This window comes from Apostichopus japonicus, chromosome 16, assembly GCF_037975245.1.
Source record: "Apostichopus japonicus isolate 1M-3 chromosome 16, ASM3797524v1, whole genome shotgun sequence".
Taxonomy (NCBI): Eukaryota; Metazoa; Echinodermata; class Holothuroidea; order Aspidochirotida; family Stichopodidae; genus Apostichopus; species Apostichopus japonicus.
In genome coordinates, this window is record NC_092576.1 from 29,552,233 (window position 1) to 29,569,116 (window position 16,884).

A 16,884-nucleotide genomic window follows, 5' to 3' on the forward strand; every position below is an offset into this window, starting at 1 on the left:
CTCTATAATTATATGCAGCATGGTCATGCATGACAAACACAATTTGGACATGCAGTTTTCAACAGAGTAAATTCCTTGCCTTGTCCTGGCTTTTCAAGGTTCTACTAAGCAGTCTATCAGACTCTTCCTTACGACAATTTAAGGCATATATCTGAACACAGCATACATACCCTAATTGTAGGCACGGTGCCGATCAAAACTATTGAGAGTCTTAAGGAAGAATCTCAAATATTGTAGTTGGAACTTTTAATGTATGCAAAATGAATAACCTGAACTCGCATGTACACTGTGAACGACAAATGCATGCAAGTAATGTACGGTTTTGTGGATACATTCAACATAACACACTTGTATGCACAATAATTCTTCGAAGGTCATCTTTGCTTCAGTGTCTAGAGAGGCATTGAAATTCACAACAAATGCTGGCTCATTAGTAAAACATGAACACTGGAGTGTCAACCATCATTCACATATAACAAAGTACGCTCACATTTTATGCGCCCACCCCCTCCGCCGCTGTAAATAGATGTCTGGCAAGTACCACATTACTGTATAAAATCAAGTCTGCATACCTGTATACAGTATGATGCAATGAGCTTGATGATGAAAAGTGAAGTGAAAAAATATTTGACCCCTGGAACCTTACAATTAAAAGCAGTGATTGTTGAACTTTGTAAGAGCCAGGGCCAAATAGAGCTGCAGGGCTGAGGTTAAAGGCCACTGGCTATTCATAAGGCCATCGAAGGAGTCACATGCCAAGCAGTCTAGACATCAATATGGAGCCAGTTAAGAGGAGTAAAGTGGATGGGAAGGAATCAGTGGCTCCAAGAAACAATTAAAATACAAGTCAACGATTTTAGTTGTTTATCCCAAGTCTGTTATGTTTTTTTCCCTACTTTTTTGGTTTTCTTCAAATGTAAATTCAGTTTCCGCACACTGACAGGGCCACGGTTGACAATCACTGGTTAGAGCACGATTTGAGAAAATCCGACAAAACCAACTGAAGTATGTACAATATAGACTTACTTGAAACGCCTTGATACTGTTTTTGAGGAAACATGTAGTGTGTTATGTTAAACTTTGGAGAGCCTCTCTGCCTGCTGGAGACACGAGTACTGGCAAAAGTTTCGGTTACATCTGTAGTTGACAGCCTGAAGATGCAAAAGAAATGATACAAAAGAATATAGTTAGTTAAACAGCATTGCAGCCACCTGACGGTGCGATGACATAATGTAGGAAGAATCCAAAGGTTTCATTATAAAAAGGTACTTCATGTACCCTTCGAAAAAAAATTAAATTATATTTTCTCCTGTTTGTAATAAAACAACATATTATACGCACAGACTGCAGTACAGCATCTTTACCTCTCCAATATTGGTCGGTTTTCCAAGTATGACCCTTTCTCATGATATACATGTTGGCTAACCCTATACTATAGTCTATCTAGTATAGGCCCTAAGTAACTGGTGACGATTGGTATTTTAAAACCAGCGCCGTGGTTCATTTCTAACAAAAGCAGCGATTGGCTGTTGAAGAATTGTTGTCGGATGTGGGTAATTTGTTGTCGGATGTGGCTGGAATTGTTGTCGCAAGTGAATATATGCAGACATATATTCCTGCTCTCTCATTGGTGAAATATTTGCCAGAATAAAACCGATTTTATGAGGGCATAAAATCGATTTTATGTACACATATAAAAATGCCTCCTGATTGGCTCAGAAGTAATGTCTGCATAAAATTTATGTCGGCATAAATTCCCGAAGTTTGTCCACTGTGGCCAACCATAATCGTTTTCATGATAACATGTTTGTAAGAAAATAATAAAACCTTATACATATATATATATATATGAAATATTAGTTGAGACTAGTGGAAGCCGTTCGAGGATGACTTGCTCCGAATGATCGAGACCGTTCAATTAAAAAGTCAAACAAGTAATTCAGAAAAGACGTCAGCAGGATTAAGCAATCTACCAAACTGCTCATACCGGCCGACAAACCCAGAAACATATACGAGACGGACAACCAACTACACGATAAACTCCTCGGGCAACACATCACAAAGAATTACCAGACGACCACCATGGCATCTGTCAACCGAATCAACGCTGAAGCTAAAACCATAGCCGAGAAACTAGAGATCGACAAGCGCATGGAATCGATGGCCACCAAGCAAGCCTTCATCGCCCTGAAAGACAACTTCGAGAACAACCTCCCATGCAGGCTCATCAACCCGGCAAAGAGCGAAACAGGACTCATAAGCAAGGTCATCCTAGATGTGAGGGAAGGTGGCGAAATCCATATTAATGAACTCTCCCCTTAGCAACTAGTTTGATCTGTGACCCGACAATTTGCCTGTATCTACGCGCGTAGCACAGTGGACTGTATTGCTTATCTGTACTGTCACTCACTAGAACAGTGGCTTGTATTGTTTTGGTGTACAGCGTCCCTTCCGTTCTAGCTATCGTTAGCGTTGTTTCTGCACACATGCCGTCAAACCACTGTAGCAATATCACGTTATGAAGCAATCAACCATTTCTACATTTATCTATTTTAAAGTTTTATCTATCGCATTCGGGATGTGAGAAGCAATATTCACTTTGATCACCCAGTATCAATTTTAAGTTAACAAGTGGTTCATTCACGTGAAATATAGCGTTGGTCCTCACGTGTGCTTGTTAGTCAAGTATTGGCAACGTTACTTTCCTTGTTGCATACTCACTGTGTAATAGTCCTGCAGGCTAATCGTAAACGATCGCTTACGAAAAGTGTACGTATTATGTCTAATTATACTTAAATGATTGTTTTCTAAGTCACACTCAATTTATTTAGTACATGCTGCAAATGTTACGTTTATAATACCGTATTTACACTATTTCTTGTAGCCTAGGTCTAAAGTATATACAGTGTGAGCCTGTTTGTAAATGCCTTACACTGTGTATGTGGTAATAACGTGCTAGGTCGTTGTGTAAGAGCAACACCTATTAAGATGGCGGCCCCTATGTATCGTTAGATTTATGTACATTATATATTATATTCAAGATGGCTGCGCCCATGTACCGTTAAGTGTATTGGTTCAGCATATACATATTGTGCTGAATATTGCATTGAATATTGTATCGTAAATAATGAAACGATGTCATAGTATGTCCTATATGAATATCTCGGAGGTTATTTAGCTGCATTTTTCAGTTAAGGTTAGTATGCCGTACCTCAAAGTAAATTAACTTGCAGTTTATGGTCATGAGTTTTAGTTTATGAATCGTTGTATCAGTCGAGGGTAAATCGAAATGGATAGGTACGATGTCATATTAAATTGTGTTAATTTGTTTCATAGACCTATATATTATGCAAGGAGGTATTTTGTCTTATTAACCGTTGATTACTGAGGTTTCATTTATGGATTTATACTTATGATTTCTTTTCATATTTTTATTAACAGTTTTAGAGCTTTACGCATCCATCCGGTGGGTTGTACCACCGTCCTCCCTTTATCCTCTTCTATATTTTACTGGCTCTTACACCCAGTAAAGGCTAAGAAACCCCTAATAAATTGGAGCAGAACTATCCGTCTGTTTTTGATTCTTCTTTCGTGAATGCTCTCGTACGGCATCACATAGACAAGATAAACGACGCCGTAACGACCGCCACGAAAGTCAACCGATGGAGGAGAACGTCATCCGTCATTGAATGGTTCAAGAACATACAAAAAAGAGAATGGCTGAAGGGCACACCCACATCTCCAATCTAGACATACAGATCATCATGCACTCCAGGAAGTCACTCCTATTCGATAATGGCACACCTTGGATGAAGAAAGGACATAACCTCTTTGATGTCACCATGGGTAGCTACGATGGGGCCGAGGTATGCGAGCTCGTAGGACTGTACATCCTAAACACCATAGGAAAAGAATACGGGAAGGAATGCATCGGTCTATACAGGGACGACGGTCTAGCAGCCTTCAAAAACACCAACGGAAGTAAAGCACACCGGATAAGAAAACAGCTGATCAACTCTTATTCAAAGAACATAACCATCGACTGCAACCTAAAGATCACATAACTTCGTCGACGTAACCTTCAACCTCAACACCGGAAAACACTACCCCTACAGAAAGCCCAACGACCGCCTAGAATACATCCACAGACAATCCAACCACCCACCCAGCATCACCCGGTCCCTACCAACCTCAATCAGCAGACGCATCTCCGCCATCTCCCACGACGAGGAGATCTCAAGAAAGCCGCACCAGCCTACGAGGAAGCACTACAATCAAGCCAACTACACTGAGGGCCTCACATACATCGCCAACCAACCGAGAACCGCAACAGAAGGCGCAACATCATCTGTTTCAACCCCCCCCCCCCTCCCCTTACATCAGAAACGTTGCCACGAACATATGAGGCACATTCCTAAAACTCATCAACAAACACTTCCCGAAGACATCGAAACTACACAAGATATTCAACAGAAAAACCGTGAAAGTCAGTAACAGCTGCATGCCCAACATCGCCAGCATCATCAAAGGACACAGCAAACGCATATCAACCACCCACACAATGAAAGAAAAGGAAGCTTGCGACTGCCGATAAAAGGACACATGCCCACTGAATGGAAACTGCCAGACTGCAAGACTTACATAGGTCTAACGGAACGCCCTTTCAAGCTAAGATATGGCAACCACAAGATGTCGTTCAACCACCAAAAGCAGCACAACGCAACGAAACTCTCTAAGCACATCTGGCAACTGAAGCAGAACAACAAGCCATCACCCTCAATTGGTCGATCGCCAGCAGAGCTAAAGCCTACAACAACGAGTCGAAGCGATGCAACCTCTGTCTGACAGAAAAACTCACCATCATCAACGCAGACAAACAGACCCTCCAGAACAAACGCCCGGAACCCATATCGAAGTGCCGCCACGAAAACAAGTTCCACATAAACAACCCCAGCCAAACCACCAAACACCGACAAGGAAACCATACACAACAGATAACCCTCCCAACTGGAAACCGGCAAAGGAGCGAACACACCGAAGAAAGGCAAAAACCCCACCAACAGTACGGACGCAAAAGAGCATATATCGACAGGGGAACAATACACCAATAAGTTGACGCTGCGAAATATTGTCATGGTTACGTTCACGTCTATACTACTGTAGCGCCATCCCATGATCCTTCACTCTGTGACTTACCCGCCATTCTATATCAGAACGCGTCTTTAGTTTCATATACAGCAAGGATTGCAGTGTATCACCTGAATATATTTCTTCCGTCCGCCGTTTAAGGCTGGAATGTCATTTATTTTACAGGTAAGTGAAGCATTGTTTTCAATTTCATTGTTCAAGAGGCCATTTCCAACCCCTAGAAAGGGCTTGCCAATATGGCAACCCCTGACCCACTAGAACCCTTAGAGATTGAAAACTTACGAGTTCTCCATCCTCGACCTACATATTAATGATTGCATTCCGGTCCATAACATCAGAAAACGGCAACGCCCAACCTCCGTAGAAACAAACCCATCACCAAACACCAAACCAACCTCTATAAAGACCTCCCAAACTATTATAGTTTCTGGAATACTACCTGAAATATCAAACAATCCAATAAAACTAGCAAAACTAATCAACGAAGAAAAGCCAACTGCACTTATAACAAACATAAACCGTCTACAGAGCAATGACATAATCATAACCCATATGATCCTGAATCTTCAAACGTCCTCCTACAACCATGGACTTATAAACTAGGCAATCCCAAGCCAACAATCCCTCAAAATATCAGACAAAAGAACTTCTCAGTGGTAACATGCGGTATCAACCCACAAGTAGAAAGTAAAGACATGGAGCAACAACTGCAAGACCAAGAATACTCCCCAATAATTGTGAAAAGACTTATCAGTCGTGCTACCAACAACCCTACGTGGAAAGTCAAAATAACATTCAGTGACCAAGAATTCCAAAAATCCCTCCTAAATAATGGCCTTTACCTGGGTTACTCAAAACACAAAACCGAAGAATACCAACAACCACCACAAGTCAATGAATGTTTCAAATGCCAAATGTTCGGGCACACTCACCATACATGTAAAAACGAAACTCGTTGCCTAAGATGTCGTGAAAATCATAGAGTAAAAGTCTGTTCTTGAAAACGATAAAATACAAAATGCAATAATTTGAAAGATGAAATAGACCGATAAATCATTAATAACGCCGAAAATTTTATCCTTATCCATCAGGATTTGTGAACGAAAACATTCCTCTACTTAAAGAAATAAGTATTGCTTTTTACGTGACCCGCCATGCGGGATACAAAACGTCACGGCCAAACGGCACTACCGAACCATCCCATTCTGACAAACGAAACTCAGGTCTAGCGAGCCAAAAAAAACGTACGCCCGCCGACCTGCAGAGACAAAACCCCAACCCCCCCACTCAAACCTACAAAAGGACGACCCGCACGCAGCGAAACGAAAAACCCCTCCCCAGCACACCAGCGTCCAAAAAAGGCAGCCCCAGATAAACGGCGAAAATCGCCTTCAATTTGAAGGCGAATGTCAGACTTCACCGCCTCCAGGACTGCCTGCCAACTGGCAAATTTCCCCCTAAAAACCAAATTACATCTATTCCGCCAAACATGTTTTTTTACAATAGAGCAAACAAAAGTGATGCGGTGCAACACAGCTACCGAACAAACTGGAGGGTCTACCCCATATAAAATAAAGCCCTGCCCTACCGACCATGAACGGTCTCCCGTAACACGGTCGGTCCAGGTCTGGAACCACTCCCATAAGTTTACTACAAAGCAACAATGCCAAAAAACATGAGCAGTACTCTCTAAGCTGTTACAGCCGGACGTAGGGCACAGTCCATCACCCAATCGCCAATGATATCTTTTTAGGTTGGTCACCAAGGCACCGTGTGCAACTCTCCATGCGAGATCACGGAGCCTGCAACCATTCAGCCTTGAATGCACCGAACGCCATACTTCGGCAGAATGACGTCCCTGGACGAAAGTTGCATTCAAGGCCTTATCCCGCAACGAACTGTGAACGAGGTCCGGCTGTGACAGGTCAACAGGGGGCAACTCAATCAGAGCGGAGCAGATGACACGCACCACCCTGTTTGGAGTACTACTATGCGGTTCTCTGTTGCTAAACAGCGCCGGGACCCATCGACGCAGGTGCAAACCGCCCCAAAAACGTAGAAAATATGAACAAGGCAACCCTGGGTCAGTTACCGCTACAAACAACTGCTTAAATAACAAAAAGGTCAATTTACTTCCCAGATGAACCACCCCTAACCCACCCTTGTCCAGGTTTTGGTACATTACCGCCCTTTTGACAAGCTCTGTACCACCCGACCAGATAAATGAAAATATCGCGCTCTCCAAACGCACCAGGACGCGACGCGGAATTGGATACACCGCGCCCGAGTACCACAAGATGGGCGAAACAAAACGATTAATTACGGTGACTTTCCCTAGGATCGAAAGCCAGCGGGTGCCAAAGGTTTCGAGCCTGCTCTCAAATACCTCAGCCCTCTCGTTCCAGGTTACATCACAAGGTGCATCGCAGCCGAACCATATACCATTAATTTTGATATTTTGATCCGACCACGATGCACCGAATGGCAAGTCTCTGTATCTCCAGCTACCAAGGCGAAGGCCCTTTGTCTTTTCCGGATTCAACTTCGCCCCGGTAGCTCTCTCAAAGATAAATAAATCCTGCGAGAGGGCACGAAAGGAGCCCAGACTCGAAACAACACACGTGACGTCATCTGCATATTGAACGCATTTCACTTTGGCACCCCCTGGCAACACGAATGGAACAAGTCTTGAGTCCCTTTCCAAAAGACGAGAGAGGGACTCCCCTTTCCAAAAGACGAGAGAGGGACTCGCTAAACAAAACATAAAGTAATGGAGACAGAGGGCACCCCTGGCGCACCCCCCTCTCCACGTTAAAAACCTCCGAACAAAACCCATTTACGATAACAGAACTGAAACTTTCCTGATACAAAACAGAAATCCATTTACGAAAAAACGGGTGCAACTGAAACGTCTCCAATACACTCATTAAAAACCCACGATCCACCATGTCAAAGGCCTTCTGCTGGTCCAGAGACACCAATGCACATGGCAGATCTCGGTCAATAACAAAGTCGGTCAAGTCGCGCATCAACCACAAGTTCTGCTGGATGCAATGACCCTTGACTGCACAAGTCTGGAGATCACCCACAAGATGCGGCATAGCCAGTGCAAGGCGGTTGCACAAAGCCTTAGCCAGCAACTTGTAGTCTACATTTAACAAGGTGATTGGACGCTTGTTATGAGGATCCAAGGGGTCCCCAGACTTGGGCAGCAAAGTAATCATGCCCAGACGTTGACTTTGGTTTAACAGTCCGTTTTGGAAGGCGTCCTCGAAGACGGCTCTGAGGTCGGGTCCTATTAATGCCCAGAAGGTTCGGTAGAACTCCCTCGGAAGCCCGTCCGAACCCGGGGACTTGCCATTCTTCATCTTCGAAAGCGCCTTCCAAAGCTCAACAGTGGTTATTCCGCCCCCCAAAATATCATTGACATCGTGGGGAACAGTTTTTGAGATTCCCCTCAATAAATCGGCCTGTGCCGACAAGTCGACGTTGCCACGCGTAAACAAACTCGAATAATAATCCTTGTATACGCGGACAATGCCGTGAGGGTCACTAACCACGGTCCCATCAGTAGCGCGCACAGATGGGACGCGTCTGTCACCCGCCGATGAGCTTACGGACTGGTAAAACCTCAGTGAAGGGCGCTCCTCGGCCTCCACCGCTTCGACACGGGCCCTGACGCGGGCACCGTGGTACTTTTCATCGAGATAAGTTTGCAAAGCGATGACAGCCGAAGGGTCGCCAAACTTCACCTCCGCGCACAGCTTCGAGAATTTTTCTCTTCGACGCCGTGCGCGGGTCACGCAATACTGAATTGCGTAGCGTTTGATGCGCAACTTGACATCATCCCACCACTGGGATGTAGAAGCAAAGGCCGGCTTCAATGTTTGCCATCCCTTGTACCTGGTTTCGAAACCCTGGCGGAACTCTGCCTCGCCAAGAATCCGACAGTTAAGCTTCCATAGGCCCCGCCCGATCGGGAAAATGGAAGGCAAACCAAAACATGCTACTACAGTGTCATGGTCAGAGAGCGGACAGCTGAGCGTCTCGCAACCCGAAAATTTAAAACTTACGGGCGCGTACACTCGATCTATCCTGGAGGCATCTTCTCCGTTAGGCCTCACCCACGTATACACCGTACTACACGGGTGCATATGCCTCCAGACATCGGCTAAAAGGTGTGCCGAAGTGAATCTGTCCAATTCTGTGATCCCAGCGTCAGGACTAGCAGACACAGAAGCCCCGAGTCTGTCAAGACCCGAGTCTGGGACACAGTTAAAGTCTCCGACCATGACACATGGTGCACTACCAGGAACAAAGGAAGGCAGCGTGTTAACAAATTCTCGTCTAGCAGAAGGCCGATTGGGAGCATACACATTGCAAAGGGAGATGTTACCCTGTGGATACTTGAAAAGAATGCAAACCAATCGGCCCTCGTGATCCGTCTCCACCCTAGTGGCACAACCCGCCTGACGAGGTGACAGAAGGATGACAGTGCCACAGGATGAAGACGAACCAAACGAAGCATGCAGCCCACCACCCCACTCATAAGCCCATAGAGGGACATCTTCCAAAATATGTGTTTCTTGCAGGCAAACGCAGTCGACCTCCATTGAAATACAATATTGGAAAATGCGACTGCGCTTGCGATGATCCCTCATGCCATTGACGTTGAAAGTGGCAACTGAAAATGTATGGGCCATGAGAGGGCAATGAGGCATAACTACGCCGACGAGGATTCTGTAAGCTTCAAGCGAGCTCTAGACGACATATCGTCGTCTGAGTCGTCACTTGAGGCCGACCTTTTTAGAGAGGGTTCCCCCATCTCGTCGTACCAGCTCGTCCCGGTGGCACGTTTCGGCTCTACGATCACCGAGTCTCCGGAGTCGCTGTCAGACAGAGCCTCCGGAGACCCGATGACCACCGAGTCCCCGGAGTCGCCGTCGGACAGAGTCTCCGGATCTGGCGATACCAGCGGCGGACTGGGGACGGAACTGGACGAGTTGATGGGGGAAGCTGGTGGAGACTTTCTCGGTGCGGGCACGGGGTTGGGGTCTGCAACTACGGGGGAGGGTGTACCAGGTGCGGAAGGTGAATCTTCACCGGTTCCCCCTCCTTGCGTGGAGCTTCCTCCGAGGCAGTAGGTGCGCCAGAACTTGGCGCCTTTGCTTGACCCCCACTCTTTGTCATAAAGACATAAGAGACAAGAGACAAAGACACAAGCGCGAAAAACATGTCCCTCCTTCCCACAGAGTGAGCACACAACTTCGCTTGGGCAAGCAGAGGTATCATGCCCAAGACGAAGGCAGCGCCCACACTTTTTGTTCGGGCAGCCCTTGGCTTCGTGCCCGGTCTCCCCACACCTGAAACAGGTACGGGGCTGACCGGGGTAACGCACGTGAGCTTTATGCCCGGCAATAAAAAGGAAGGAGGGAATGTCCTGCTTGAGGTCGATCCGAACCTATCGGTGCCCGTTCAACACCCCAGGGGCCTGTGCGTAGGAGCACATTTTCATAGCCTTGACAGCCCCAAACCGACCTAAAACAGTTGCGACAAGTTCCTGACGCACCTCTAGTCCTACGTGGATGACAGTTACCCATACGGAACGTTCGTATGGAATAACTGTCAAACCATCAACCCCACTCAGCAACGTGACACCCTTCTGCCGGGTCACGTCACTGGTAAAACGTAGATCATACGTATTACGACCCTGGAGAGCTTGCAAAGCATCAACCTCTCCAGGCACAACAACACCCTTACTCTTCAAAATACTAAAAACTTGCACCGGTGGAACCGCTTGTTCACCGGTGAAGGTTAACTTAACAATTTTGGAATCACGGCGCGATGCCATGATACCGAAGGTGGCTAGGCCACAAAAGAGTAACAAAAACAAACTAAGGACAGTTTGGATAAAGTACGATATACGATAACTATATACGATAACGATATACGAACTGGCGCGCACACCCGCCTGGCGGGAAGTATAGGGCAGTACAGTACAGTGAAAAAAATAGCTGTTATCAGATGGAGAGCGAGAGCGAAACACGTCTGCACTCCACGAAAGCCAAAAGCATGTTCACGTTCATGTTCATGTTAAAGAAATAAGTATACACGAATGGCACATTGCCAGCAAAAATGCCAAAATACCTCCTCTCCTGGTCTCGATTACATTAACTACCAAATGCTTCAAAACACCCCTCCTGTTTTCGTTACATCCCACTCTTTAATTAATGAAGTGCATGGAAATCCCCCAAAATAATTTAATACATTAACCTAACAAAGATGGTACCAAACCTCACAACTACCGACCAATTACTTTCCTTCCAGCTTTAGGTTAGATATTCGAGAGAATTATCGACAACCGCACCAGAACCCACTTAGATCAAAACAATTTAATTTCCCCATTTCAATCAGGCTTTCGCCAACACAAATCCACTATAAACCAAACTTTCCGCCTATCCGAAGAAATACGCCTCGGCTTTGAAAAAAACATTTACACTCGTGCCGAATAGGCATTTGATAAAGCATGGCATAACGGAATTAGAATTAACTCCTCAAATTCAATCTCCCCTCCAACTACATAAGACTTTTCTCTTCTTTTCATATTGAGCGCAATGTAAACATCTGTTACAAAAACTAGTTTTATCAGCTTCCATGCTGGCACTCAGCAGGGGGTGTTCTCAGCCCCCTCCTCTACACCCTATTTGTTAATGACCTAAACATCCCCCTCTTACTAGGTGCAACTATAGTCAATACGCCGATGACATCGCTATTTTGAGCACTAGTAAAAAAATTCATTTCCCGGAAATTAACATCATGAAAGAAATTTCACATCTCGAAAAGTGGTACTCGAAATGCAAAATAAAAATAAATGCTTCAAAATGTAAGCTAGTTATCATATATCTAAAATCAATCTTTCTAACATTCCAATCACTGCATTTCCTAGTGCAACTTTTCTTGGCATCACTTTTGATAAGAAACATACGTTTAAACTTCATTGTGCTAGAACTGCATGGCGATGTTGGTCTCAATTTAAATTCCTTCAAATCCTTTCACACAAGTATAACTTCCCTCCAAATACTATTATCCGTATCTATAAAACCAAAATAAAGCCAATCCTCAGCTACGGGAGCATCTCCCTGCTTACTATCTATAATTCCAACAAACAAGTTTTAAACAGAATCCATACAACTAAAAAATGCACTAAAAAACCCTTCTTATATATATCGGAACCTCGCATGTTCTTCATGCGGGCAACACAAGTCCTATTTTTAAACTTCTTGAAGAATTTGTATGCTTTTTACGTGCAAAGAAAACGGACACGGACCAAAGGTCAACAGAACCAAAAACAATCTCAGTCTGTAAAGCAACCACCACAAACAACCACCTGTAAAATAACCACCAAAAACCCAACTGAAACCCACAAAAAAATCTCTCACTGACGTGGCGTTTAACGTGACGTGAAAAGGACACGGACCCAAAGGCCAACAGAAGCAAAACCCCCCCCCAAAAATAATACAAACCGTCCCCAAAAAGCCAACTCCATACCACAAACTGATAAAAAACAACCAATATTACGTAACGACCACGCAACCCCAATAACCAACTCACTCCAAACCCCACCCGGGGAACGCCGTCCCCTATTTAACATTAACATTTAAATTTAACATTAACATTAACATATACAGAAACAACCTCGATAAGGACCCTTTAAATCAAAGATCATTTCCTCAAACACCAAGTCGTAACCACACACTTCCCGAATAAACGACACCAATCTATCTTCTCATTCCTTAGTACTTAACAACTTAAATCCCATTCAATAGCAATCTCTCTCCCTCACTAGTTCTTTGTCTCCTTTGTTCCCCCCCCCCCCCCCCGACTTCGGAATCTTTCCTTCATTCACCCATGGCCGTCTATTCAATGCTATTGTAACGATACTTCACTTATCAACCATACTCTGGCTCAAGAAAGACAAATGATCCTCAATAACAAAACAAAAGACAACGTTGTCTTTTCTTTGATAAGAAAACTATTATCCCCCGCAGGACCTCGTACGAGGTCGATCAGGGGTAAAACTTCTTCACTACTGAAAGCTATCATTGATGAGTTACCTTTTTGACATAGCGCCACCCCATCATCCTTCACTCTATTAATTACCCGCCATTCACAAAACGTACGCGTCCTTGGATACTAACACAACGTTACCGAAGCAAATTTCGAATCAAAGTGTCTCTCTTCAAAAGGAGTTCCTATTCTTTCCGTCTTAGGCTGGAAACTTGGAAACTATTAACTAATAACTCTACCAAATCACTCAGTGCTTCAAATGCCAACTCTTTGGGACACACCGACCAAAGCTGTAAAAATCAAACCAGATGCCTCAGCTGTGGCGAAAATCACAGAGTAAAAGACTGCCCAGAACAAAAAGAAGACACAAAATGTGGCAATTGCTCAGGGACTCATGCCGCCCTTTACAAAGGCTACCCAAAATTTAAAGAAGTTAAATTTGAAGCCATTAATAAACCAGAAGAACAGAGAACGTACGCGAATGTTACCAAATCTTGCCCTAAAATTTAAATAACGAATAAAATCGCCACCTATTTATGGTTTACACAATGTTATTGCACAATACTTCTCTTCTCAGCATCACCCTGACTGAATAATAGACAACTTTCCCTCGGGTGAAAAAAGTGTCTATTGTACATGGGGCCCACATTGCATATCCGGGCCAACCTCGCACTTGTTGGAGGTGTGGGCTGGAAGGGCATGAGGCCAGGTTGAGCCCGAACAAGCGGTGTAGCCGCTGTTTACAGGTTGGGCATACCCTGGCCGAGTGTAAAGGGGATATCGTGTGTAACTCGTGTGGGGAAACTGGCCATCTCGCCCGTTTTTGCCCAGACCGCTCATACGCCGCGAGAGTGGCTACGGGCGTGGCTGAAGCGGTCCCCGTTCCGGCCTCTGACACCGTGTCACCTGATGCTCTGTTGATCGCCCCAGTGTCCGACACTATCGCCCCGGTGGAGTATTTGTTTCCCCTTTTGTTTACCACCTCGTCTGCCAGCCTGCCCACTGAGGCGGAGCTGGACAAAACGGCGGAGATGTTACTAGCGGAGTGGCATGCGGAGCAGGTTGCGCTTGTACTGGTTCACCGGTAGCTACGCCCGCAATCGGTGGCCCAAGAGACATTAAGTGACTCGCCCATGGAGGAATGCACCACAGCCTTAGTAGTTGTGGCTAAGGAGTCCTCCGATTGGTTTGATGGGACGAAACAGGCCACTGATCTCATTGACTCGAGTGGCCCTTCCACCCTGCCCGCAGTCGCTTCCGCTATACCAGACACGATGGTCGTTAGTGGACCTCCTGTTCCTGTCAGGGAGGTCCACTCAATCAAAGGTGGACGGAGAACTCTGAAGTCTTAGAACTCTGCTCGCTCGAAGGAAAAGGGGGAACACTGCTAGGGGCCTGAAAAGACCCGTATTGCGAAAACTTCGCAGGTAATGCGCAAGCCTGTCGTGTACTATCGGGACGGCGTACCCCGGATAAATTTGAGTGAGTTAGTTGTTAGGTGCGGGGGGGGGGGGTTGTGTGGACGTTACATAATATGGGTTGGGGGGTTCTGTTTGTGGTTTGGAGTTGGCTTTTTGGGGCTGGTTTGTACAGCTTTATTGTTTTGGTTCTGTTAGCCTTTGGGTCCGTGTCCTTTTCAGCTCACGTTTAACGCTACATTTTATACATTTGTGGGTTAGTGAAAGATTTCTGTTTGTGGGTTCTCGGTTGGATTTTTGGTGGTTGCTAAACAGACCTGGATTGTGTTTGGTTTTGTTGACCTTTGGTCCGTGTCCGTTTCTTTGCACGTAAAAGCACACTAATAGTGTTCTTCTAGTCTCAACATTACTCCTGATTTGTTATTTCTGTAATAATATTTTTCTTTGGAGTTAACGTGGATTTTCTCTATAATAATTATCTATAGTCTATATATATGTGTGTTTGTTTCTCTTCTTTTCATATTTCTGTGATTGAAATTGCCCCACGCCGTGCTGCCTATAACAGTAGAATACCGGCTGCGAACACCATGATTCATAAGGTCTGCAAGCAGTATGGGGTCACGTTTGTCAAGTGGTGAAGCGGGCGCATTTTCAGCGCAAACGATACAATGCACCGGAAAATGTTTGCCCGAGACGGGCTGCATTTTAGTATAGATGGGGCCAGGGCTGGCAAGGGCCATAGGTTACACCATTCCGAGATGCCAAACGAAAGGTCCACGAAGTAAGATTAAATCTGACTTCATAATCAAATACATAGAGTAGATACTGAAATGGAATTTATAGGCAGAAGGATAATACCAATCACACTATAAAACTAAACTGATCAATGAGGCTAATCACACGTAAGTCTTCGTATATGACGTTCCTTTGATACTCGAAGTGCTTATACATTTGCTTTATTTGCTGTGTTATGAATAGCAAAGATGTTAACTTTATAATTATAACCGTGTCAAACAGGATACGTCCATTTATTTTCAAAGGAAAACCTGAACGGAGTGCGAGATGCCACAAAGTCAGGACGTGACTGCAAAGAAACGACAGGAAGAACGGAGGTGGCTGTGGTATTGTTACTATTAACTGTAGTTGTTACGGACAATTTGTCATTCTGAGCTATCTACTTTGTATAGCTCCTACTTACATTTTAAGTGATGTGATTATGATATATAGGCTCTTGGCAACCAACTGCAACTGCAAGTGTGTAAGTGTCATATTTACAGTGATCCATTAAAGATGGAAAGGTCAAACGAAAGGTCAAACGAAAGGTGTGTAAGGTCAAACGGTGTGAAAGGTGTGAAAGGTCAAACGAAAGGTGTGTAAGTGTCATATTTACAGTGATCCATTAAAGATGGAAAGGCCAAACGAAAGGTCCACGAAGTAAGATTAAATCTGACTTCATAATCAAATACACAGAGTAGATACTGAAATGGAATTTATAGGCAGAAGGATAATACCAATCACACTATAAAACTAAACTGATCAATGAGGCTAATCACACGTAAGTCTTCGTATATGACGTTCCTTTGATACTCGAAGTGCTTATACATTTGCTTTATTTGCTGTGTTATGAATAGCAAAGATGTTAACTTTATAATTATAACTGTGTCAAACAGGATACGTCCATTTAATTTCAAAGGAAAACCTGAACGGAGTGCGAGAGATGCCACAAAGTCAGGACGTGACTGCAAAGAAACGACAGGAAGAACGGAGGTGGCTGTGGTATTGTTACTATTAACTGTAGTTGTTACGGACAATTTGTCATTCTGAGCTATCTACTTTGTATAGCTCCTACTTACATTTTAAGTGATGTGATTATGATATATAGGCTCTTGGCAACCAACTGCAACTGCAAGTGTGTAAGTGTCATATTTACAGTGATCCATTAAAGATCAAGATACATGACAAAATGGCGACGAGGATGGGATTCAAAGTAGCCTGTGAAAATTGTTGGATCTTATAAGCAGATTTTTCAAGATAACTTTCGCTAATTGTCAATGTGTTGTTCCTGTGCAGTGCAATTGGCTAGGCCTATATACGTTATACAGTAGGTAATACCCTAGACTGTGAGTGAATAGTGTGAGAAACGTTACCTTACTAAAGCTGACTAACATTGCTACTGGAATTGTTTAGAAATTTCTGAAAGCAGAGATGGCAATTATTACATTGGAAGCCTACAATTCTGAGGAACAGCGGA